The 18,804-nt window shown below is 43.5% G+C and overlaps 1 non-coding gene across 1 annotated transcript; it reads right to left on the bottom strand.

Moving 5' to 3' along the window:
* Positions 1-17,815: 17,815 nt before the first annotated feature.
* LOC141567034 (18S ribosomal RNA) lies at positions 17,816-18,310 on the bottom strand. The gene has a single exon (XR_012489434.1). It is a non-coding gene; the product is annotated as an 18S ribosomal RNA (ribosomal RNA).
* Positions 18,311-18,804: the final 494 nt, after the last annotated feature.

The following is an 18,804-nucleotide window of genomic DNA, read 5'->3' as shown; positions in this document are numbered from 1 at the left end:
TGATACACTTGTTACAGTCATTGCAATGGTATCAATGTTTTATTGATTAAAATGTGCACAGTTCATGTTAAGGTTTACTCCTGCTGTGGGGACATTCTATAAGTTTGGTGAAGATCATAAGATTATGTGTCACTGTTAGAGGATCCCAGGATATCCCTACACGGACGTCATAGTGACATTCTTCACAATAGCCAACAGTTGGAAACTTTTCCAAAGTCCATCAAGTGATGAGTGGATAAATACAGTCTGATGTATACCCAGAGTGGATAGTCGTTCAGTCATGAATGGGAATTGAATTTTGAAATATGCTGCAACATGAAAGGACATTGAAAAAATGTCATGCTTAGTAACACCAGGCAGAAACAGAAAGAAAAATAATTTGTGATTCACTTATATGAGGTCCCTGCCACAGGCAGATTCACAGTGGAGAGACAAAGTAGAGATAACAAGGATTGGGAGGAAGGAAAAATTAGAGTGATTTGTTAATGGGAACTGAGGTGGAGATGATGAAAAAGATTAGATGTAGATAGTAGTGATGAATCCATAGCGTTGTGCTTATAATTCATGTTCCTGACCTGTATAGTCACAAATTATTAAAAGCAGCGTAAATAGCATTTCTACCTCATCGCTGTCAAAAAGTTAAGAAAATCCAATAGTAGAGATGACAAAGGGAGGACAGCATATATCAATTCATGGAAAACCGCAATGGTCTTGTAACATTTCAGGAAAAAGTGCGACTGTGTTGTGTTTTAAAATGGGCAGAAAATTTCATGAAAATCTCTCACTGAAACACAACATGCATTTAACTGTCTACCCGGTTTCAGAGTATTTCCAATTAATTACATTCTATTTAGCTGGACACCAAAGACCCCATGTCTCACTTCTTTCCTCTCCTCTCCTTGGCCTTGCGTCCTCCACCAAGGAGTTCGGCCCAGCACATGTTCAGCTCATAGATATGAAAAACCCATAGCCACACAGTCTCTCTCACGTCCACATCAAGCTAATCTCCCTGAGTATGTTTGACTAGTATCGCCAATGGCACCTTTACTCTGTGTTCTTGTAGCTCTCCCTGACATCCCAGAGGAAGACCTTCTCTCTGATAATTACAATGAGGACATCAAACCTATCACGGTAAGCTTGCCTTCCACCCTGAGACAGAAATGCTCTTTTAGTACACTCAGTCAAACTAAGATTGAAAATGTTAGCATGTCCATTCCAGATGATACAATCTTCTGGCTGAGGAGAAAGTTAAGTATGAATTTGTTACCAACTGATACTTGTTTTCAATATGCATTCAACAATGGCAGCATTAGTAAGAGAATATATGGGAGTGATCTTTTTCCTATGCAGTATTTTTTTTTTTCCTTTTGGAATACAACTGTGTAACTGACAACCCAAAATGCCTGTGTGAGATACTTCCTGCAGCAAAAGGTCATGGCTTTTGACATGAGTAGTTTTGCTTGATTTCTTGTTTTGGGTTTCTTGACCCACCAGTGTTTCCATTCGTTTTCTATGGTCATTATGGAAACCAAAGACCTGTGCAAACACAACCCACATGATTTGATCCTTGTCATATTTTCTATCATTTCAGGACACTCCAGTGGACACTGTCGATGGTACGTATTCTAGAATTCCTCATTTGGTGACAAAAAGTGGAGAATATGACAAAATAGGAGCTTTCTTGCTGGCTTTAAAATGCAGAGTCACCGTGATGTCAGCTTCCTGTTGGCAATGAGAACTGGGGATGTGATGATAGAACCTGGCTTTCTATGTACAGAATTGTTTACATGTTCTCCAGTTCCAATTTGGTCATTCAATGTGCCTGTGTGGGAGTGACTATCTCTGTGTGCAACCCTGAGTGTTATAGTTTATGTGTTTGTGTGTGTGAGTATAAATTTTTGTGTGAGGAGTGTTTCCCTAGATTTATGTTCCTGTAGTTGCTGCTGTCATGTTTCACAATAAGCATTCTCATCTCATGGCATCTTTGTGGATAGGTATGTGGTGTGTACATGCTAATCACATTGTACTCTAAATGGGTGCACCACTTGTGTGCCAAGTGTATGGCAATTAACCTGGGAGCAAATCCATCACGTCCCAACACAATGTTCGCTGGGTTCTAAATGGACAACATGTGTTTTAGAACCTCTGTTCTGCATCTGTGACAACTTCATTTACCTACGGCCATCACCTCTTAGGACGTCTCATGGCATTTTGAGTGGTCATGATGTGTCACATCTGTCACTCCCCTCATTCACGTCGTTTTTCTATTAAAGGCCTCAGAATGACTCCTCCTACCCAATATAGCTGAGTGCTGTGCAGGGCTCGTCTTGCAGCTGGCCCCTGCTGTAGCCCCATGCCACCCCTATTTTTAGAGGAATCTGAGCCCAGAGGAGCCTCCAGAAACAGTTGGGTGCTATTCACTGTGACTTTCTCCATGGAGGTCTAACATGTCCCATCACACACTCTTACTAAGAATGCACAATGTGTTTCTCACGTGGAAAATAGGCCTCCCATCACTCATCTTAGCTCTGGCTTTGTGTGCGTGTCAGAATCACTGTGTTGAAAAGAGCTAAGAGGTCATTGACAGGTCCTCAGCATCAGGGTGGCACTGGGCTTTCTTCATATGGGACAAAGGGGAGGTTGTGCATTGCAACACAGGGAAAGAAAAGTTCAGCAGTGAGGCAGGAGCATCACCACTCACAGTCGTTCTGAACCTTTGGCTAGAAATAGTGTGATGGTTTCTTCTGTAGCGCTCTGTAAGAAATCAAGTGAAGGAGTATTTTAAGTCAAGATAAATATAAAACAAGCCTAATTTAAGTATCTACTACTGTAGCATGGTATGTACATTGTTGTACAGCCAATCTTTAAATGCTTTTCATGTCACATGGCTGAAACTGTACACCCTTTCAGCGTAACTTTGTATTTCTTTGTCCCCTCAATTCTTAGCAACCACCCTTGTACTCTCTTGTCTATGAATTTGACTATTTTAGAAACTCATTTAAATGGAATCAGAAACTATTTGTGTGTGTTTTCCTTTGTTGTTAAGACTGGCTTATATCTCATGGAATAATGTCCTCTGGGTTTATTCATGTTGCTGCCAATGGCAGAATTCCTTTCATTTTTTAAGGGGAATGCAATTTCATTGAATGCATGTACCACGTTTTCTTTATTCACTTACCTGTCCCTGGACACAGGGGCTGTTTCTCCGGGTCTGTGTTATTATGAGCAATGCAGCAATGATCAGGACCATGCAGTTATCTCCTGCAGATCCTGATTTCATTCCCTTGGGATGTATACCCAAAAGTGCGATGGGTCTGTCGTAGGGTTGTTCTATTTGTAATAGCGGGAGGAAACTCACTGATTTCCACGATGACTGCACCATTTTGCATGCCCACTAACTGTGTAGAAAGGATCCAATGTTTTCACATCCTCGCCAACACATTATCTTTTCTCCTTTTGAATAATACAGTCTAACGGGTGTTGGGCAGTATTCCACTGTCCTTTTGATTGTTATTTCCTTGGTGATTTGTGCTGTTGAGCATCTTTTCAAAGGTCTGTTGGTCATTTGTATGTCTTCTTTGTATAAATTTCTTTTTTTTTTTCAGTTGTTTTCCCTTCTTTAATCGGGTCCTTTCCTTTTTTTCTTTATAATGAAGCTTTGGCGTGTCATATATATTTTGGATATTAGCATCTTTTCATATATGAGGTTTCCAAGTGTTTTCTCCTGTTCTGTGGGTGCCTTGCCATTGTGTTGATTGCTGAAGAGATTCCCTTTCTTCCATGGAGTGGTCTTGGCACCGTTCTTGAAAATCATTTGGTCATATATGTGTGTTTGAGAATTTTGTCTTCTGTTCCACCGAACAATATGTCTGCCTTTATACCAGCGGCACACTGTTTTCTGTAGATTCCTGCCTCATTGTCATGTGTTTTGAATCCAAAAAGTATGGAGCTTCTGTCTTTGTTTTTCCTTCTCAAGATGCTTTTGGCTACAGGGGTTCTTTGTAGTTCCATAACCATTTTATGATATGTTTTTTCTATCTCTGTAGAAATGACATTGAGCTTTTCATAGGAGTTGCACTGACTCGGCAGATCCCTTTGCGTTGTATATGAATGGTAACGATATTAAGCCTTCCAAGCCAGGATCACAGCACATCATTAAAATTCTGTGTCCTTTTTAATTGTTGCAGCAATGCTGTGTAGTTTTCATCGTACAAGTCGTTCACCCTCTTAGGGGTCTTTGCCACTGCCTTCCTCCTGCTCTAATCCAATGTCCAGGTGGATGAAGAAGGGATTCCTGAGGACAGCAAAGTGGCCCTGACCACTACTCTGATTCCGTCTAGCAGGGGTGTGCCAGCCCTGCTGGTCTCCTCTGCTTGCAGTCGGGCCCTCTGCTGCGAATCTTTTAATAGCTTGTGTTGACTTTACTGTTTGAGTGTCCCCAGAGTCTGAAGAAGCACCTGGAACATGCACATGAGTCCTTGAAGTTCCTAAGAGTGAATGATCAGTTCAGACCTGCGAGTGACTCTGCAGGAACAATCTGGGGAGGGGAGGATACGCCTTCCACATCTTTCAGTTCTAGCTTTGGCCAATCCATTGGGGGAACCAGTGGCCAGACGTGACTGTTTTTAGTTTGTTTCACTTGATCACTTATTAACTCGATGAATTAAAAGAAAATAAATATCCAGTTGCGCAGTCACAGGAGCCACACTCGTTTGTATATAAACAGCTGCAATTTCAGGTTGATGAGTTTGGAGGGGAGAGCAATTGTGGGCCAGTGGCAGTGAGTAGTTGAAAGGTAATTCCTGCAGCATCTGCCTGATTGTAGAAATGGCATCTGTGATCAATGTCTTGTTGAAGGGCTATGACCCCACAGAGCCCACGGAAGGTCTGAGAACCTGGAGGAAATATCGTGGTAATGTTCTATGACTCTCAATAGTCTCCAGTGAAGGAGGAGGAGGTGGAGAAAGTCTTTCTAATAACTTTATTGCTTATGTTTCTGTTTGTAAAGCCTGGCTGGTGGAAAGCTTCTTCGACACCGACAGTGATGACGAAGACTTTACACGTAGGTACCAACACTCAGTTTGAGGAATGGGAGAGGGAGTGTCCTTGGGACCAGTTGTGATAGGGTAGGTACAGAGATAGCAATGAGCAGGAGGAGAGACCTAGACCAGGTTAGAAATCCCCTGGCTGTATTTCCTACTTAGGTCAAGACCCCTTGCAGCTGCCCTCACTTAGGTCTCCAGTGTCTTACTGGCTCAGCAGGATTCCAGGCTCTCACATGCAACTGAAGCAAAGGATGTGTTGTTAGAAGCGAGAGAGAGAGAGAGAGAGAGAGAGAGAGAGAGAGAGAGAGAGAGAGAAACCATCTTGCTTATCAGAATGTACACCATGCTTCTCTGTATATTGTAATGAGCTCAGACAACCTTGGGAGCAAGAAGAGCGTACGAGGCACTCCAGCCAAGAGAATGAGAGGTACTGGAGAGGGCAGGGGATGAGACAATTCAACACACAGAAATAAAAGGACTCACTCAAAGTAAGGAGAGTCTGAATCCCTCTCTTGGGTCGGCCTGCTCCATGTCAGACTATGCTTGCTTTCATTAATAAACTTCTTGTTGCTCTATGCTGCACAAACTCTCTCTCGGCTGAATTATTTCCTTCTAGAAGACCAAAGAAGTGAGGTGCAACATCATTCCCCGTAACATCTATCTGGTGTGACTCGGATCCACTGAATTCAAGGTACTTTTCTTTCTCACTTGTTTCTCTAACTCCTTTCTGTGGCTGAGACACTGTCTGCCACACAATTTGGTAGGCCCGGGATGAACCTTTAAAGGCTCTAAGGCATCTTCTACCTTAAAGAAGTCTCCAGTGGGAAAATGACTTGGTTGAGGTCTGGGACATGAGCCTTAAGTCCCACTGGGCACAAGACAAAATCCACGAGCTGACCAGGAACTCGGTTCATTTGCACACACTACCCCCTCCCTGCAGCAATACCTGGTGTAGTCACAAGGTGGCTCAGCCCTCTGTCTCTGACTTTCTCACTTGGCTCTTGGCTTTCCCTCCTCCCTTAGGGAAGCCTCAAGTTGCTTTCACTGTCTGCTTTCTCTCAGACACTGCTCCTTTCACCCACTCTCTCCAACTTCTTCCATTGCCATGACTAAACCACTCTGGGAAGGCCTTAGCCACATCGTGGGCATGGGTCAGTCTCCTAAACACTGCCAGAGCCCCTGCTGCTTGCAGACTCCCATGATAGGATGAATGAGTCATGGATTGGGGAAGAGAGGTAACAGGCACCCTGCCAATCTAAAGAAAATAACCATGCAGTGAGGCACACCGTTCCACAAGCATACAGTTCTCCCTCCCCACGGCAATTCCCATGATGGGAATAGTACAGCCTCCCAGGAGTGGGTATCTTCCACCTTGTCTCCACCCAACATCGGGCACCCTATTTACTTCCAGCCTTCCTTCTGCCACAGCAATGAAAGTGCTCTCTCTCTCTCTCTCTCTCTCTCTCTCTCTCTCTCTCTCTCCCCTCTTCCCCTTACACTCCATGTGGAATGGCTCAAAATGAGTGAGAGCAATAGCTTTGAGGAGCTCTGTGCTTACTTAGCTTCCCTTAAGCTCGTTCCGAGGACCCCAGGATGTACTTTTCTTCTTTTCAGCTTGCAAAACAGTGATCTCTACTTCCGTGAACTCCTCCGGCACCTCTGGGGACTGGGGACTTTAGACTTATGTCTCCAAGTAGCCCACTCTTTCTGGACCACTTCTCCTGTTGTGTCTGTGCTATCCCTAATGTTGGGAGCCCACCACCCTTTGACTGGCACTGGCAGAAACACCTCTGCCCAGAGTCCAGCCCACTCATCTGGGATTCAGCTTCCTGTGCCACTGTCTGTCTTCTCTTCCCTGGGCTCAGTCAGATTCCTCAGATTGTGGACTAGTGTGGTCCAGAACTGGACAAATACTGACATTGATGGCAAGGACAGATCTCTCTTTTACCTCCTGAATGATCAGGTTGACCAATTTTAATAGCCTGTTCAGGGATAGGCTCTTAGGGTCATTATGGACAAGATAATCTCTGAGATCTGGACGGATAACCAAAGGTGGGATGGCTAAAAACTAGCCAAAAGATCTAGGGTCCATCTAAGAGTTCAGAGCAACAGTTGCTTTGAGGGCCGTTGCATCAACCCTCTCACAGGGAACACAAAAGGGGAAAGGGACAAAGATGATACCCACCGTTTCACCTCTCCTCACTACAAAATCAGGGGGAAGATGGAGGTTTTCCCACAAGGGTGAGGTGTGGTTTGCGTTAAGTCCATAGCCTAGGGGCACACGAGGGCAAACACGTGGTCAGAATATGCATAATTTCATAGCTTCAGGGACTGCAACAGGCCCGTCCCACGGTCTGTGAGGGGTATACTTTGCTTAGGAAGTGTTTCAGAGATGGGGTATAAAGAGGGTATGCCCTAACTCCTGCCTCTGAGTCTGTCTTTTCTTATAGATGGGTGACAAGACTCTGTCCCTCAGGAATCCCCAACGGTGGTATTCTGCTAAATTGGAACACATTTGACCCTGAGACGTTAAAGAAGAAGAGGCTCATCTTTCTCTACAATATGACTTGGTCTCAATATAAATTAGGGGATGGAGAAACCGGACCTGAAAATGAAAGTCTAAAGCATAACACCATCTTACAATCGGACCTCTTCTGACACAAGCTAGAAAAGTGGACAAAAGTACCATGTGTCCAGGCCTTTATGGACCTCAGTGATCACTCAGACCTCTGTAGCTCCTGTAAGACAGACCCTTCAGTAGTTCGAGCCCCATTAACTCGTCCACGGAGAGGTCCTGATATCAGGGACGGCCCAGCAGACATCCTCCTGCCCCCTCCTCTTAAAGGACTAGGAGACACGGCCCCTCCTAACTGCCCCTCCTCAGACCCAAAAGGTCCTTCACCTCCATGCCTGGGGTACCCTGGTGCCCCCAAATTTTGTCTTCCCCAGGAGGTAAGTGGAGGCCTAACAGGCAGCTCTAGGAGAGTGTAGGTCCCCTTCTTGATACAGGACTTCCTCCAGATAAAGACAGACCTAGGGGGTTATTCCAATGACCCTGAAACATAAATCAATGGGTTTCAGAGGCCCACTCTTACTTTCGACGTCACCTAGAGTGATGTTCATGTCATCACGTGACAAAGTCTCTCCAAGGCAGAAAATGACACAATTATAGAGGCTGCCATTTGTTACACAGTCAGTGTCTGACTAACTCTGACTAAGTCTAATATGACTAAGCTTAATAATTATCCAACAGGCCACCGGCTAAACCCAGCACTGACCCATTCCCCAGAAGGGGCTTGGCAGTGAAATCCTCTAGGTCTTTGTTTAACTGAGGGCCTAAGACAAAGTATGATTAAGACAACTAATTACCAGAAGCTAACTAATGTTAACAAAAGCCCCTATGAGGACGCACAGCCCCCTGCTTTTCTGAGTTACTCAGAGAGAAACTATCACAAATTTTCAAATGTAGATCCTGATTCTCCTGAAGGAGAGTTAATACTCAAAGACTGGTTCATTACTCATTCTGACCCAGACATCAGGAGGAAGCTATAGAATCTAGCAGTAGGTACCAGCACTCTTCTGGGGGAGCTCCTTCACATAGCCTCCTTGGTCCTTTGCAATCAGGACCAAGACAAGGAGGAAAAGGTCAGGGAGAGAGAACAGGAGAAAGAAAACCAAAGGAATGAGAGATAGGCTCAATTATTGTATGCTTTACAAGTCCAAAAGCCAACTCCAGGTCACCCAGGGAAGATCTCTCCAAGAAAGTGTTACAACTGAAGAAAGACCAGACTCGGGCAATGTGGATGCCCTGAGAAGAAAAAGCCACGGACACCATGTCCCAACTGCAAGAAGTTCAGCCACCATGGAAAAGACTGCCTGGAGGGCCAAAGGACCACCCCGTCAGACTCCCAACTCATCGTGATCTTGAACTGAAAGGGCCCAAAGCTCCCTCCAGCTCTGGATTCACCATTGAGGGGACAGACCCTAGGGTGACCTTGGACATGGCGGGTAGGACCATCAATTTGCTATTTGGTACGAAAGCTGCCTATTCCACTGTCAGCCCTTTGTCCTGTGTGCTCTCTCTCAAATCCTGCTAAGTAATTGGGGTCGAGGGAAAGTCCATAACCCAGAGATTTACTCCTCCTCTATGTTGTTCGTGGGGGGAGGCTCTATTTTGTCACTCATTCTTAGTTATGCCACAATGCCCCAGACCCGATCTGGTCAGGGATGTAACCCAGAAAGTGGGAGCATATCTGATTGTTGAAAATCCTCTCCTCATATACTTGTAGTACTTACTGACAAAGAGCCCTCTGTCTTATGCTAGCAGGAGAGACTTAAAGGACCAGCCAATAGAAAATGCAGATGAGACTTGGTTTAGCTTTCATTTTGAGGTCTCTCTCCTTGACTTATAGATAGATGGTTTCCTTCTCTTTTTCTTTACATGGCCTTTCCGCTGAGCATGGAGAGAGAGATTGCATGTCTCTTCCTCTTATAAAACACTAGTATTATAAAATTAGGTCCTCACCCTTAAAATCTCTTGGAATTGTAATTAACTCTAATGTGCCTAACTCCAAATGTCATCACAATGGGGGTTAGGGCTTCAAACTGGAGTATGGGAAAGGCACATGAAATAATTCTGTCCATAATTTTCCCCTATGAAACAAAAGCCCTAATGGGGGGAGAAGGACAAGAAGCATATTCCCTTTTAGGGTAAAATGGAAATTCATCACAGCTAAGAGAATTTAAAAACAAATAAATAAAACTGTCTGTTACTAGTGGCAAGGAAGTGATTCATGCTGGCGCCTGAACTACACTTGGAAGATGGTCAGGAGAGCTTGTGAAAGCCATATCCTAAGGTTCTGGGACAACGTGCCTGTCTCAATCAGGCTTGACCAGTGGCTTACTCAGAAAGTAGATAACTCCCAATCCTACACTACCAAGCCAACAAACTTCAGTAAATGGAACAGTGAAAAACTGCTGTTGATAGTTGTAAGGGCTGACTTTTTCAAAGGTTCAGTTCCAAAAGAAAATCTGAATATGAGCTTTCAGTGGGCATTGAGAAAGAACAGAAAAAAAAAACAACCTCTGATATAGTAACCCTCAACTAAATATATGGTCTTAATAAAGGAATTTGAATACTGTAGTGTACTGATACTAATCCTAGAGACAACAAACCTTGAGTAATACTCAACTGTTTGAAGTTAAAACTCTCCACTGATGAAATTGAGATAAATGGTCCTATGTGAGCCTGGCAGAAAGAAGTGCATGCCAATTTCCAAGAACAAAAATTGTGAATTTTAGTCTCTGCTGCTCCACAGGACAGGTTCAGCTTTCAGAAAACATTATGAAGCATAAGAAAAAAACAAGCAAGTGCAGCACCCCTTCGAAAGAGAAGACAATCAAAAGAACCAAGCTGCGATATGACACAGATGTTGGCACTACATGATAGAAAATGTCTAATACTATGATTAATATGTGAAGGCGCTAATGGAACAAAGTAGACAAGATACAGAATCAGTTGAATAAAATTTCAACAGAGTTAGACGTCATCAAACAGGCGGCGTGAGGTGAGCCTCTGTAAAGCTCCCCTGGAATTTGCAACTAATCGAACAACAATAACTCCACAAAGGACTCCCTGCACAACAGACAAGGTAAGATGAAGAGGCCCACTACGGAATTCACTGAAAGGTGGGATTATCGTGCGAGCGGGGAAGGAGGGAAGGGAGAAGTGCGGAGACGGAGCGGCGCGGGCACAGGACGCAGACCTAGCTCAGTACTCCAAGCTCGCTGCTTCCCAGAACTACCGCAGCTGCAGGAGAGGGAAGAACTCGGACTGCTAGGGCTCTGCTTGTGGCCCACAGGGCTGAGGTGAACCCAACGCTCAAGGCAGAGACCTCGGAGAAAAGACTGAGGGAAGAAGGCTGAAAACGGTGGTTTAAGCCCTCACTGCCAAGCAGATAATGGAAGCCTTAGGCACTGAGACTAGCCGCCCCCTCCCTATCCTCCCAGATCTCGCCCCGCCCCCACCTGCCCGGTGCTAGAAGCGGAACAGTAGCAGTGTCCGATCAAAAGAACAGAATATTTGCTGTTCTGAGAACTGTGGACCACAGACACAGATTCGCAGTCCAACTAGTTCTGGGAAAGGGGAGGCAGCTGTGGAAGCAGGACCGGCTCTGGTGGTGGTCGCCGCCATTGCTCTGGGCCACCTCTCACAACTCATCCCGCCCCGGCCCTGTTGCGACCTGCACAACACAAACTTTGGGAAGGTGAGGGTTAAACTATAATAAAGAGACAGAGACTCATATACAGTTAAATAACAGAGGACCAAGGGACTCACAGCCTCAAGAGACTGGAGCCCCAAATCAGGTCACTAACAGCATTTATTGATTACAAACAATAAACATCACATGATTAGAGGCAGGGTCTGTGAAATTCAAACACCACATCATAAAAATGATTTCAATACCTAATTATGTGTCCCAAAGCAGCCGAAGCATATCGTCCCAAGATGACTAAGGTGTGGTATGCACCATCCTGGGGGAGATAGTCTCTTGCGGTGAAACTGTCCCGTGAGCTGAGCAGAAAGAGTTAGATTTCATTGCTCTAATGGGCCTCTCTCACAATAAGGTGAGAGGGAGTAGCAGAGGCAAGCAGCAGCTTCCCACAAGAACAAGAGGAAGGAGGGGCAAGGCTCCCTCCTATTATTTCTTATAACAGCTCATTGGGGTCTCAAAGGGGTCCCGTCTGGCTTGAGTTGTCCCTCCCACAAGGAATCTTACTCGTCGTAGACCAGACCCTTCTCTTGAAGACCAGATGGAGAGACTCAGGATATTATAAACTCAATCCCAGAGAGGCACAGCCCCACATCTTCTTCTTTCCTTAGGGAAAGGTTTGGGGGGGACAAACGGCTAGGCTGCTGTGTGACTACACGGCCCCACCTATCTGGGCGGATCCCTGCAGGAGTAAATAGAACTGCTGAAACATACAAGCTCTGAATCTGATGCAGGAAGAGCTTTGGAATTTCAAAAGCTCTCCGCATACCCACACGCACACTATGCCCTGTGACCCAGGCGAAGTACTAACAGAGGAAAAGCCGGTCTCCCAGGGAATTCCCCCATTGTGTGAGAAGCTGGAATGGTGCAGAGAAAACATAGCACTACCATTTGAGAGAGAAAAAAAGGCTGCAGTTGGAGAGAAAATAAAACATTCTACCAAAAAGTATAGGAATAAAAAAAGAAAGACCTTATTCTATCAACCTGTTGCAGAAGCCACTCCTGTAGATGTTTAGAAAGAGAAATAATAAATCAGTAATTGCCATGAATAACCAAGGCAACGAGACAGCTCAGAAAGAAAGTGAAAAATCTCCAGAAAAGGAACTTAAAGATATGGAAATATGTGACTTAAATGACAGAGAATTCAAAATTGCAGTTCTGAAAAAACTCAACGAGATGCAAGAAAACACAGAAAGGCAGTTTAATGAACTCAGAAACACAATCAAAGAACATGAGCATTTTACAAAAGAGATTGAAATTTTTAAAAAGAACCAAATAGAATTTCTGGAGATTAAGAATTCAATAGAAGAAATTAAGAATGAAATAACCAGCTTAGGTAGTTAGTAGAGTTGATAAATTGGAGGAAAGAATCAGTGACATTGAAGATAGAAACCTGGAAATTACACAGATGGATGAAGAAAGAGACTTGAAACTTAAATGAAAGAACTCTACGAGAACTTTCGGACTCCATTAGAAAGAGCAATATAAGAATAATGGGCATACCAGAAGGAGAAGAAAGAGAGAAGGGAACAGATAATATATTCAAACAAATTGTCGATGAGAACTTCCCGAACTTGTGAACAGAACTGGATCCTCGAATCCAAGAAACAAATAGAACACCTAATTACCTCAATCACAACAGGCCTTCTCCATGGCACATTGTATTGAAGCTGTCTAAAATCAACGACAAAGAAAGAATCCTCAAGGCAACCAGGGAAAAGAAGATGGTAACCCACAAAGGAAAGCCCATTAGATTATCATCAGATTTTTCAGCAAAAACTCTACAAGCCAGGAGGGAGTGGAACCAAATATTCAGACTATTAAAAGAGAGAAATTATGAGGCAAGAATAATATATCCAACAAAGATATCCTTTAGATATGAGGGAGGAATAAAGAGTTTTCCAGACATACAGAAGCTGAGGGAATTTTCTAATACACGACCTGCACTACAAGAAATAGTAAAGGAGGCTATTTGACCACCATCAACAGGGACAATATGTGGCAACCAAAACATAAAAAGGGGGAGAGTAAAGGCCTGAACCGGAATATGGGAATGGAGAAAGTAAGCGTGCTGAAGAAAATGGAATACTCTAAATAATGGTGGTTGCCAGAGGGTAAGGGGGGTGGGGGGGTAGGGGGTGGGAGATGAGGGTAAGGGGGATCGAATATATGGTGATGGAAGGAAAACTGACTCTGATTGATGAACACACAATGGGATTTATAGATGATGTAATAGAATAATCTAATAAAATAAAATTAAGAAAACAACTTTCTTTTACATAAACTTAATGGTAACCACTCAAAAAAAAATGCAGAACTGAAATATATACTGTAATAAAAGAAGAAACAGAGGGAAACATCATAGAATACCACAACACAGAAATAATAGACACAGCCTTACCAGAAAACTAAAGAGAGAATGGCAGAAAATCCTCACATATCAATAATCACCCTAAATGTAAATGGACTGAACTCACCAATAAAAGGAACAGAGTAGCAGATTGGATCAAAAAACTAAACCCAAGCATATGCTCATATGAGACACAGCTCAGCTACAAGGACAAGCATAGACTCAAAGTGAAAGGGTGGAAATTGACACTCCAAGCAAATGGTACCCAGAGAAAATCAGGTGTAGCCATAATGATATCAGATGAAACAGACTTCAGGGTGAAAAAGATAACAAGAGACAAAGATGGACATTTCATAATGGTAAAGGAGTACGCTCGGATTTTTCATAGTTGGATTTGGTTGAGTCCACCTCAGCCTCTGATTAGAATGGATAGGATGGATATGGTGAATAGGATGTCTAAGTTGATTGAGTGTGAGATTTGATAGAGAATCGATAGGGGGGCTAGTTTTTGTCATGTGAGAAGAATGAGGCCTGATGACAGGGGGATGACTTGTGTTACTTCGGGAACTCAGAAGTGAAATGGTGATAGGCCTAGTTTTATGGTGAGGGCTAGGATTATAATAGTCGAGGCTGTTGGGCTTAGGATGTTTGTGACAGTTCATTGGCCGGAGTGAAGGAGGTTGATGTTGATGGCTAGCATGAGTAGCATGGATGCGGTTGTCTGTGTGAGGAAATACTTGGTGGAGGCTTCTGTGGATCAAGGGTTGGATTGTTCTTTTTATTATGGGAATGATGGCTAGTATGTTTATTTTGAAACCAATTCAGACGAGTAATCTGTGTGAGCTTCTTATTACGATAAGGGTTCCTAGGATGATGGTAAGTAAGATTGTAGCGAAGATGAGTGGGTTTATTAGTACGGGAAGGATGTGAACCAACATTTTCGGGTTATGGGCCCGATAGCTTACTTAGCTGACCTTACTGTAGAACGTGGTGTAATTTGGTAGCATGGAGATTTTTGAAGTCAGACATGTTTCTTATGTTTGTGGGGGAATGTGGCTGTGATTATGGGCATTGCTACATGTCACATACATAGGGGTAGGAAGTTTTTTCATAGGAGGTGTATTAGTTGGTAGTATCGGAAGTGTGGATATGATGCTCGGACTCATAAAAAGGAGATGGTGAGGAATAGGGATTTAAGTACAAAGTTGGCGGTGTATAGTTCTGGTATGAGTGGGTTGTGGAATGCTCCTAGGAAGAGAGTGGTTGTGAGAATGTTTATTGTGTGATGTTGGCGTATTCTGCTAAGAAAAGGAGGGCGAATGGACCTTCGGCATATTCTCGTTGAATCTGGAAACAAGCTCGGATTCACCTTCCGTTAGGTCGAATGGTGCTCGGTTGGTTTCTGCTAGGGTGGAGATAAATCATATTATGACCAGTGGTCATGATGGGAAAATAAGTCACGTGTGCTCTTGTGTGGTAATTAGGGTTGATAATGAGAAGGATCCGCTTAGTAGTCGTCCGGATAGTAGGATAATTGCAAGGGTGACTTCATAGGAGATGGTTTGTGCCACTGCTCGTAGGGCTCCGATTAGGGCGTATTTGGAGTTTGAGGCTCAGCCTGATCATAGCATAGAGTACATGGCTAGGTTTGATATGGCTAATATAAATAGGACCCCTAGGTTGAGGTTGATCAGTGGGTGTGATATAGGTAGGGGAGTTCATATTGTAAGGGCTAGTGTAGTGCGGGGCAGCCTGCGAGGTCTCTGGTCCCACTCCCCACATAAGAACGCAGGATATGGTGAGGCCAAAAAGGAACACCCATGGAGCCATGGGTAGGGGAGTCACACTACTATATTCTCGCTGGCGGCTGGGTTGGAGAAACAGGAAGCAGGAGACACACTATTCGTAACCCTCACTGCACTGCTTGCTGGCTCAGCCATCATCTTCTTGCCAGCCCCCATTTTTCTTGCTAGCCACCATTTGCTTGCTAGTCCCCGTTTTTCTGCTAGCGTAGCCACAGCAGTTATATTAGTGGCCAATCACTCACTGGTTACAGCTGACGGCCAACTAGCCACAGCCGATGACCATCCAATCACAGTTGATGGCCATTTACTACCTGAGCCAGAACCTTTCTATGTGAGGCCGAGAGCCTGGAAACTGCTCTTTGGGGCTCTGTCCCCACAGCTAAGGTAAGGGCCAGGACTGGTGCGATGATGAATATGGAGATTGACGATGTTAGGGGGCGCAGGGGTTCCTTGGTGAATAGTTTGATGGCATCGGCAATTGGTTGGAGGAGTCCGTAAGGGCCTACAACATTTGGCCCTTTGCAGCATTGCATATAGTGTAGCACTTTTCGTTCAATGAGGGTCAGGAATGCTACAGCTAAGAGGATAGGGACGATTAGTAATAGGAGATTAATTATGAACATATTGTTAGAGAGAGGAGTTGAACCTCTGGCTATAAAAGTTTAAGTTTTATGCAATTACCGGGCTCTGCCACTCTAACAGGCCCTGTTTCTTGGGCAGTGTTGTTTGTAGTTACTAGATTAAGATCAAATCATCTATTAACTTGAAGGTGCTTTGGTGAAGTAGGCCTTGCTTCTCTTGTCCTTTCGTACTGGGAGAAGCCTAGAACAGATAGAAACCGACCTGGATTACTCCAGTCTGAACTCAGATCATGTGCGACTTTAATCGTTGAACAAACGAACCGTTAATAGCTGTTGCACCATTGGGATGTCCTGATCCAACATTGAGGTCGTAAACCCTAATTGTCGATATGGACTCTTAAACAGGATTGCACTGTTATCCCTAAGGGAACTTGTTCTGTTGATCAAATTTTGGATCAATAAGTGATGTTGTGTTTAGACTGGTTAGTCTAGATTTCAATCACTTGGAGGTTTTTTTGTACTCCGAGGTCAATTTAGGTTGCTACATTGCTAACACATATAAAGGGGAGTTGGGCCCTGGGTGGGTGGTAGTTCATCTTCATAGGGTCAGTTAATTAAAACGCAATAGGGTCTTCTCGTCTTGTTAAAGCATTCCCGCCTCTTCACGGGAAGGTCAATTTCACTGATTGGAAGTAAGAGACAGTAAAACCCTCGTGTGGCCATTCATACAAGTCCCTATTTAGGAAACAAGTGATTATTCTACCTTTGCTCGGTCAGGATACTGTGGCTGTTGAACAGATGACACTGGGCAGGCAGTGCCTCTAATACTTAAAATGCTAGAGGTGATGTTTTTGGTAAACAGGAGGGGTTTGTGTTTGCTGAGTTGCTTTTACTTCTTTTAATCTTTCCTTATTGCACTCCTGTGTTGGGTTAACAACTTGTTTCGTGGCTTAGTCTTGGCTTTGGGCTATGCATGGGTTTGTTGTTAATTATCAGTGGAGCATCCGTTCTGATATAGACTTGTGCTGGGAGAAGTAGTTCTTGTTACTCATATTAACAGTGTCGCTTCTATTTGGTAATAGAATAGTCCAGTTGTGTACATTAGGAGTTGGTTTATTATTTTAGGGATTAAGGTTGTGGGCTTGTTGAGCTTTAATGCTTTCTTAATTGGTGGCTGCTTTTAGGCCAACTATGGTGTTGGTTATGACTTACTCTCTAATAAAGGTTGTATCCTGTGTCTAGCAGGCTGTACCCCTCTAGACTAGTATTTAAACTTATCTTGGAATTGTTGATTTTTTCAGGTAGGGTTTAAATTTGAACTATTATTCTACTCTGGACAACCAGCTATCACCAGGCTCGGTAGGCTTTTCACCTCTAACTACAAATCTTCCCACTATTTTGCCACATAGACGGGCCACTGTGAAGCTCTTTGTAGGTAGCTCGTCTGGTTTCAGGGTAATTGATTTAAGATCTCCTTGCTAATTTGTTCTAGTTAAATCATTATGCAAAAAGGTAAAAGGGGTAAGCTTTGCTGTTTTATACTTTTAGTTATCTTTCATTGTTCCCTTATGGTACTTTCTCTATAGCACCAAGTGAGCTTTCTATCTCCTATACTTTCACGGAAGTAAATGTTTTGATTTAGTTGATTGTGTGAGTTGAGTTAAGTTGTGGTTGGGCTAGTACTTTTTCAAAGTGTTCATTATACGTGAAGTCTCCTGGGTGTAAGCCAGGTGCTTTGGCTTAAGCTACACTTTGATATATCCAAGCGCACTTTCCAGTACGCTTACCTTGTTACAACTTATCTCCTCTCATATTACGGGTATGTGGTAATAGGTTTGGGTGTTACCTTTATATTTGAGGAGGGTGATGGGCGGTGTGTGCGTGCTTCATGGCCTAATTCAAGCAAGCTCTTTGTTCTTGGTTTACTACTAAATCCACCTTCTGCTCTTTATTTCATGGGAGCTTTTGTATGTGATTTTAAGTATTCTTTGAGAAGAAAATGTAGCCCATCTCTTCCCAGCTCATAGGCTACACCTTGACCTAATGTTTTTATGTCTGTTTGTGACTACAGTTAATTTTTAGGGTTTGTGCTTACTACAGTTCCTTTTGAGGGTTTGCTGAGGATGGTGATATATAAGCTGAATTGGCAAGAGCTGGTGAGGTTTATCAGGGTTTATCAATTATAGGACAGGCTCCCCTAGAAGGGTATAAAGCACCGCCAAGTCCTTTGAGTTTTAAGCTGTTGCTAGTAGTACTCTGGCAAATAATGTTGTTGTGTTGATTGTTTGGGTTTAGGGCTAAACATAGTGGGGTATCTAATCCCAGTTTGGGTCTTAGGTATCATTTACTCAGAATTTGTAAAGACACTTTCGTGATTTATTTTTATTTTAGCTATGGCTTTTACAGCTTAGCTAGAACTTAACTTTATTTTTTGCACTCTGAAACATGCTTTACACCGTATCTCTGTTGATTTGGGTTAATTGTGTGACCACGGTGGCTGGCATGAAATTTACCAACCCTAAGGACTAAGTATAAATATAAATTAGTCAAACTTACATTCATGGCTTAATTTTTATCACTGCTGTTTCCCGTGGGGGCGTGATTAAGCAAGGTGTAATGAGCTACTTTGTAGTGTGCTTGATGCCAGCTCCTTTTAATCAGGTGTGATTTAGAGGGCATTCTCACTAGAGTGCGGATACTTGCATGTGTAGTTTTACCTAGAACCAATAGAAAGACCAGGACCAAGCCTAT

This window comes from Rhinolophus sinicus, linkage group LG09 (genome assembly GCF_036562045.2).
Source record: "Rhinolophus sinicus isolate RSC01 linkage group LG09, ASM3656204v1, whole genome shotgun sequence".
In the NCBI taxonomy this organism is placed as follows: Eukaryota; Metazoa; Chordata; class Mammalia; order Chiroptera; family Rhinolophidae; genus Rhinolophus; species Rhinolophus sinicus.
Note: the sequence above shows the minus strand (reverse complement) of the source record. Positions and strands in the feature narration are given on the sequence as shown.